We start from the raw sequence: 7,326 nt of genomic DNA on the forward strand, positions 1-7,326 counted from the left end.
TACTAGTAATGGCGGCAATCAGCGATTTTTATTGGGACTGCAACATTATGGCGGACACATCGGACACTTTTGACACATTTTTTGCACCATTCACATTTATACTGCGATCAGTGCTATAAATATGCACTAATTACTGTATAAATGTGACTGGCATGGAATGGGTTAACACTAGGGGGTGAGAAATGGGTTACATGTGTACCCTGCATAGTGTTTCTAACTGTGGGGAAAGGGGACTGACTGGGGGAGGTGACTGATCTGTGTCCCTATGTACAAGGGACACAGATCAGTCTCCTCTCTCCCTGACAGGACGTGGATCTGTTTGTTTACACACACAGATCCACATCCTTGTCTGTGTAACCGCCGATCGCAAGTGCCTGGCGGACATCGCCGGGCACGCGCATCGGCATCTCAGTGATGCGGCGGGCATGCGCGCGCCCCCCAGTGGCTGGAGGCCAGAGGCCGTATATAGACGGCCTCCCGGCAATTGGCATCCACACTGCGGCCGTATATAGTCGTACGGCCGGCAGGAAGTGGTTAAGCTTTGCCTACAAATAAAATGGAGACAAAAATGGAGAAATTCCCCCCGGGGGCTTTTAGGCGACATATTGTGTAAGGTATATTAAATTCAAAGACATGGAAATATATAAAAAAATGTTTTACTAGGTTTCTGTATCACGAGTAATGAAAATGCAGATAGTTGTAATATAAAATACATTCAGGTTACAGACAGTTGGAGACCTTTCTCAACAACAATTAAATGTTAAATGATACAATGGAATAATATATAGTGCCATTGATGAAGTAGCTTCCATAAGAACACCCCGACGCGTTTCGACCACAATTTGGTCTTCTTCAGGGGGATTTGTATTCTGGAAAGATGTCAAAAAAAGTATGTTAGGATACTAACATTCAAGTAAAATGCTGGCACCCATAGTACAGATAGTGAGGATATATTTACCGCTCGAAGCATATAGAAGGTGACATGTAACCAGAGATGATGGCCGTGGTGCAGACAAAGGATCCCAATATCCCCATGAAGGACGTCCCCCATCACTCCAGGCGGGAGTCAACCAAAACACAGGCTTGCAGGGAGTCTCGGGTGTGAACCTGCGAGAAGGGGGGGAGGGGGGCTAGGAAAAACAGACGACACCCATAATGATTCAATATGTATTTGTAATAAGAGTATAAGGTCATTGTGTACTAACAAGATCTTGGCATAAATATGTATAAAAGAATATGATAGAGTATGAAGGTATTGTTGATACTCATATCAGAATATCATGTTATTATTATTAAATATACCAGAACCATTGACATGGTAGGTATAATATACAAGTGAATGCAGAGTGAACATGCTGCTGGTGGATGAAGTGATTGAAAAAATGACAGAAAAATGTGTGGTGCAAAAGTAATGTGTATGTGTGTGTGTAGGGTGTATAGGTACAGAGTGCATGTTAATGCACTGTGTATGGGTTTGGAAATACTAGTGTGTGCAATGATGTGCAAAGAAAAAATAAATAAATAAATAAATAAAAAAAAAAAAAAAAAAAAAAGCGGCAATATGTGTAGTGAAAGTTGAAAAAACAAGAAAAATCTAGCGAATCAGGTGACATGAGCAGAAAGTAAAAAATGTAGGAAGTAAAAGAAAGTGTGTGTGAATGGTGAAGGTCAGTGTGATAGTATGTCCCAGTGCTGGTAGTTGTAAATAAGTGTAGATGTATGCATTTTAAGGCAGTAATGATATTGCTAAATAACTACAAAGTGTAGTATAGTGTGCAAAAATAATATGAATATATATAGTATGCTGGATCAAGTACTCACATGGGCTCACATCCTGTCAGTGTGTGGAGGGAGCTCTTCTGGGATCATTACCAAACCCAGGAAAATAAGGCACATTAAATAGGGTCTAAGCCAATTAGTGCCAGGTGTCGTCTTTTCCCTCTCCCTCATCAACCACAGCCCCGTGCTGGTTAACTCTTTACTCCCTCGGCGTTCCTGTAAGCTGATGCTTCGGCCACTGCCGTCACCTCCATCGCAATCGCGTGATGTCCTGACGCAAAAACGCACGCAGGGCCGAGGCCATGCATGCATGCGGCATCATGGCAATTCTGGAGGTGATCAAGGAATGCCGCCGACACGGTAATGTTCCCCCGGGTGGCCACAGGTGGAATGGCACACCCTAATGGGAGCATAGCAATGGGGAGAATCGTGAATAATAACACGTCTCCCCGCCGTGTCGGGAAGCCTGTGAAAGTGGCGGCACCCGCCCCACATGGAGAGGTGGGGGAGGAATGAGGAGGGGAGCATCAGTGTGCACCCAGGACATCAAAAACATAAAAGATACAAAGTACAGAGTAAATAACCCCAAAGGGGTATGGTAATAGCATATACATTCAGACATTACATTAATGAGTGAATTACTTAACTGGTAACGAGCTATAGGCCACATGAATAGATGGAGTCATTTATTATGGCAAAGGAGGGTGTTAAGGCGAGTTGACCCAAAAATATGTATTTTTGGGTTGCAATTTATGGACAATCCTTTCGGAAGGGGAACATGCATTATGATACCTATAGGTACACAACAAAGTGATGGCCTATATACCAAAACTGTAATATATATATATACTCATACCAAAACAAAAAATCCCAAAAAATACCCGTCTTGATCGAAAAATCGATCGAGAACAGGAAACATTGCCATAAACAAGAAAAATGACCACTATGATATTCAAAAAGTAGACTATCACATTATTTATATTAGGTTCTCATGCGTTGGTTGGGGGAGGGGTGTTTAACCACCCAAAAACAATTTGAGACAAGGAAAAACGCATATATTGAGAGTCCAAGGGCCGCACGCCCCAAAATGTTGTAGAGACAAAAATGGAGAAATTCCCCCCGGGGGCTTTTAGGCGACATATTGTGTAAGGTATATTAAATTCAAAGACATGGAAATATATAAAAAAATGTTTTACTAGGTTTCTGTATCACGAGTAATGAAAATGCAGATAGTTGTAATATAAAATACATTCAGGTTACAGACAGTTGGAGACCTTTCTCAACAACAATTAAATGTTAAATGATACAATGGAATAATATATAGTGCCATTGATGAAGTAGCTTCCATAAGAATACCCCGACGCGTTTCGACCACAATTTGGTCTTCTTCAGGGGGATTTGTATTCTGGAAAGATGTCAAAAAAAGTATGTTAGGATACTAACATTCAAGTAAAATGCTGGCACCCATAGTACAGATAGTGAGGATATATTTACCGCTCGAAGCATATAGAAGGTGACATGTAACCAGAGATGATGGCCGTGGTGCAGACAAAGGATCCCAATATCCCCATGAAGGACGTCCCCCATCACTCCAGGCGGGAGTCAACCAAAACACAGGCTTGCAGGGAGTCTCGGGTGTGAACCTGCGAGAAGGGGGGGAGGGGGGCTAGGAAAAACAGACGACACCCATAATGATTCAATATGTATTTGTAATAAGAGTATAAGGTCATTGTGTACTAACAAGATCTTGGCATAAATATGTATAAAAGAATATGATAGAGTATGAAGGTATTGTTGATACTCATATCAGAATATCATGTTATTATTATTAAATATACCAGAACCATTGACATGGTAGGTATAATATACAAGTGAATGCAGAGTGAACATGCTGCTGGTGGATGAAGTGATTGAAAAAATGACAGAAAAATGTGTGGTGCAAAAGTAATGTGTATGTGTGTGTGTAGGGTGTATAGGTACAGAGTGCATGTTAATGCACTGTGTATGGGTTTGGAAATACTAGTGTGTGCAATGATGTGCAAAGAAAAAAAAAAAAAAAAAAAAAAAAAAGCGGCAATATGTGTAGTGAAAGTTGAAAAAACAAGAAAAATCTAGCGAATCAGGTGACATGAGCAGAAAGTAAAAAATGTAGGAAGTAAAAGAAAGTGTGTGTGAATGGTGAAGGTCAGTGTGATAGTATGTCCCAGTGCTGGTAGTTGTAAATAAGTGTAGATGTATGCATTTTAAGGCATTAATGATATTGCTAAATAACTACAAAGTGTAGTATAGTGTGCAAAAATAATATGAATATATATATAGTATGCTGGATCAAGTACTCACATGGGCTCACATCCTGTCAGTGTGTGGAGGGAGCTCTTCTGGGATCATTACCAAACCCAGGAAAATAAGGCACATTAAATAGGGTCTAAGCCAATTAGTGCCAGGTGTCGTCTTTTCCCTCCCCCTCATCAACCACAGCCCCGTGCTGGTTAACTCTTTACTCCCTCGGCGTTCCTGTAAGCTGATGCTTCGGCCACTGCCGTCACCTCCATCGCAATCGCGTGATGTCCTGACGCAAAAACGCACGCAGGGCCGAGGCCATGCATGCATGCGGCATCATGGCAATTCTGGAGGTGATCAAGGAATGCCGCCGACACGGTAATGTTCCCCCGGGTGGCCACAGGTGGAATGGCACACCCTAATGGGAGCATAGCAATGGGGAGAATCGTGAATAATAACACGTCTCCCCGCCGTGTCGGGAAGCCTGTGAAAGTGGCGGCACCCGCCCCACATGGAGAGGTGGGGGAGGAATGAGGAGGGGAGCATCAGTGTGCACCCAGGACATCAAAAACATAAAAGATACAAAGTACAGAGTAAATAACCCCAAAGGGGTATGGTAATAGCATATACATTCAGACATTACATTAATGAGTGAATTACTTAACTGGTAACGAGCTATAGGCCACATGAATAGATGGAGTCATTTATTATGGCAAAGAAGGGTGTTAAGGCGAGTTGACCCAAAAATATGTATTTTTGGGTTGCAATTTATGGACAATCCTTTCGGAAGGGGAACATGCATTATGATACCAAATAAAATGGAAGCTGATTGGTTTCTATACAGAGCTGTACCAGTTTTATGTCAACTGAGATAACATTAATGAAACATCACTGACACATAATTTAGGGAATACAATCTAACTGTCAAGTGTTTCTACTTTTCTCCCAATATTGATTTTCAACTACTTAATATCTAGAGCTGTTGGTATTCCTCATCCTCCTCAATCTGAGCCTGAAAAGTATGGACAGTTCTCCCTGGATGCCAGCACTATCATCTGTCTGAATTTAATGCAGATTCTTCCATTCACATTGAAAATTAGAAAGAGGTTACAGAACATAAATGTGAAGTGTGAAAGTCGTGCTTATACCATATTAAGAAACAATGGTAAAGGCCAAAACTACCTGGTTGAGGTGGAGTATGCAGTACATAAAACTAAGATAATAGGAAATATGGAAAAAAATTGGGAAATATGAAAGCTTCTATTACAGACCAGTTGTACCAGAGTACCAGTTTCCTGGCTGTCTTACGTGCTCTCTGAAACATTAACCCAAAACAAAGAAAGTCAGGATGAAGTCCGAATTACCAATCTTGTTCCAAGTCAATTGTCTTAAATTGTTAAAGCAATTGGCTCAGCATAACAGTCAGGTGACCAGCATTTTCAGAGGGAGAATTTAACAAAGGCAGCCTTCATGCTCATTCAGTACAAGATTTAAATAGAGGAAAAGAGAGTGAATGAAATAATTTACTTTCTGCTTGCAGTTGCTGTTTAAAACAGCCTGGCAGGCATGGGCAAAACCACAGTTTTGCTTTAAAGTGTATCTAAAGCCAACATTTTGTTATTAGATTTGGAAAGAGTAAGAGCCGGTTCACACTACCGCGACCTGGGGGGCCACTTGTGTCGCCCCAAGTCGCGCAACATGACATATTACATGCAAGTGAATGAGAGCCGTCCTAATGCACACTACTGAAGTCGCTCCGACTTCAGAAAAGGTTCTTGTACTACTTCAAGGCGACTTCTAGGCGACTTGTACTCATTGATTTCAATGGAAGTCGCCTCCAAGTCGGATCCCCTGTCTTAACCGAAGCAACCCAGAATCGCGTAGCCCCTGTGTGAACTGGCACTAAGGAAGGTTTTTTTTGTTTTGTTTTACGCTGTCTATGTCCAGGTGTGGATAATTTGCATCTCTTGTGTCCTGGGGACAATGGAAATGGAACAAATGGAAAATCTTTTAATTGGGCATTTGTTGTACTCACAACTGTCTAAGGCCCCGTACACACGACCGAGTTTCTCGTCAGAATTCAGCCAGAAACTCGGTCGGAGCTGGATTCTGGCGAGAAACTCGGTCGTGTGTACAGTTTTCAGCGAGGAACCCGTCGAGGAACTCGTCGGGCCGAAAAGAGAACATGTTCTCTATTTCCTCGTTGTTCAATGAGGAAAGTCGGCCCAGCGAGGTCCTCGGCGGCTTCCACACTGAACTCGACAAGGAACTCGATGTGTTTGGCACGTCGAGTTCCTCGGTCGTGTGTACGGGGCCTCAGAGAAGATTTTCTTTACTTTGGAGAGATTTCCTCTCACTTCCCGGTGTGTCTACGATACAGAAAGTGAAGAGAAGTCTTCCCAATGGGAAACAGAGAGTAGAAAAAGAGTTCTTATAATCTTATATATTTTATATATACTTTAATGATCCCTCCTTAGCAGCATGTAATTACCATTACTTTGCATCCCTGTTGCTCAATTCAGCTGCCAGTATGAAAGAAAAATGTGCTACTTCTGAGAATGAGGTGCATGTTGACAGTATTGGTGCTTGATAATTATTTACTTGAGGTACTTATACAGAGCTGACAATTTATGCAGTGTTTTACACATATATATTGCACATTAACCACTTAGGACCCGGACCAAAATGCAGGTAAAAGACCAGGCCCCTTTTAGTGATTCGACACTGCGTCGCTTTAACTGACAATTGCGCGGTCGTGCGACGTGGCTCCCAAACAAAATTGGCGTCCTTTTTTTCCTACAAATAGAGCTTTCTTGTGGTGGTATTTGATCACCTCTGCAGTTTTTATTTTTTTGCGCTATAAACAAAAATAGAGCGACAATTTTGAAAAAAATTCAATATTTTTTACTTTTTGCTATAATAAATATCCCCCAAAAATATATAAAAAAAAATTTCCTCAGTTTAGGCCGATACGTATTCTTCTACATATTTTTGGTAAAAAAAATTGCAATAAGCGTTTATCGGTTGGTTTTTGCAAAATTTATAGCGTTTACAAAACAGGGGATAGTTTTATTGCATTTTTATAAAAAAAATTTACTACTAATGACGGCGATCGTGACTGTGACATTATGGCGGACACTTCAGACAATTTTGACACATTTTTGGGACCATTGTCATTTTCACAGCAAAATATGCATTTAAAATGCATTGTTTATTGTGAAAATGACAGTTGCAGTTTGGGAGTTAACCACAGGGGGCGCTGATGGG

The 7,326-nt window shown here is 41.4% G+C and overlaps 2 long non-coding RNA genes across 2 annotated transcripts; both read right to left on the reverse strand.

Annotated features, from left to right (window-relative positions):
* Positions 1 to 640: 640 nt before the first annotated feature.
* On the reverse strand, positions 641 to 1,913 carry LOC120932508. Its single transcript, XR_005748001.1, has 3 exons — positions 1,822 to 1,913; positions 959 to 1,130; positions 641 to 869 (listed from the first exon to the last, which is right to left on the reverse strand). It is a non-coding gene; the product is annotated as an uncharacterized LOC120932508 (long non-coding RNA).
* A 1,042-nt stretch (positions 1,914 to 2,955) lies between these two features.
* On the reverse strand, positions 2,956 to 4,211 carry LOC120932507. Its single transcript, XR_005748000.1, has 3 exons — positions 4,120 to 4,211; positions 3,274 to 3,445; positions 2,956 to 3,184 (listed from the first exon to the last, which is right to left on the reverse strand). It is a non-coding gene; the product is annotated as an uncharacterized LOC120932507 (long non-coding RNA).
* Between the last annotated feature and the right edge of the window lie 3,115 nt (positions 4,212 to 7,326).

This window comes from Rana temporaria, chromosome 3, assembly GCF_905171775.1.
Source record: "Rana temporaria chromosome 3, aRanTem1.1, whole genome shotgun sequence".
NCBI classification, from domain to species: Eukaryota; Metazoa; Chordata; class Amphibia; order Anura; family Ranidae; genus Rana; species Rana temporaria.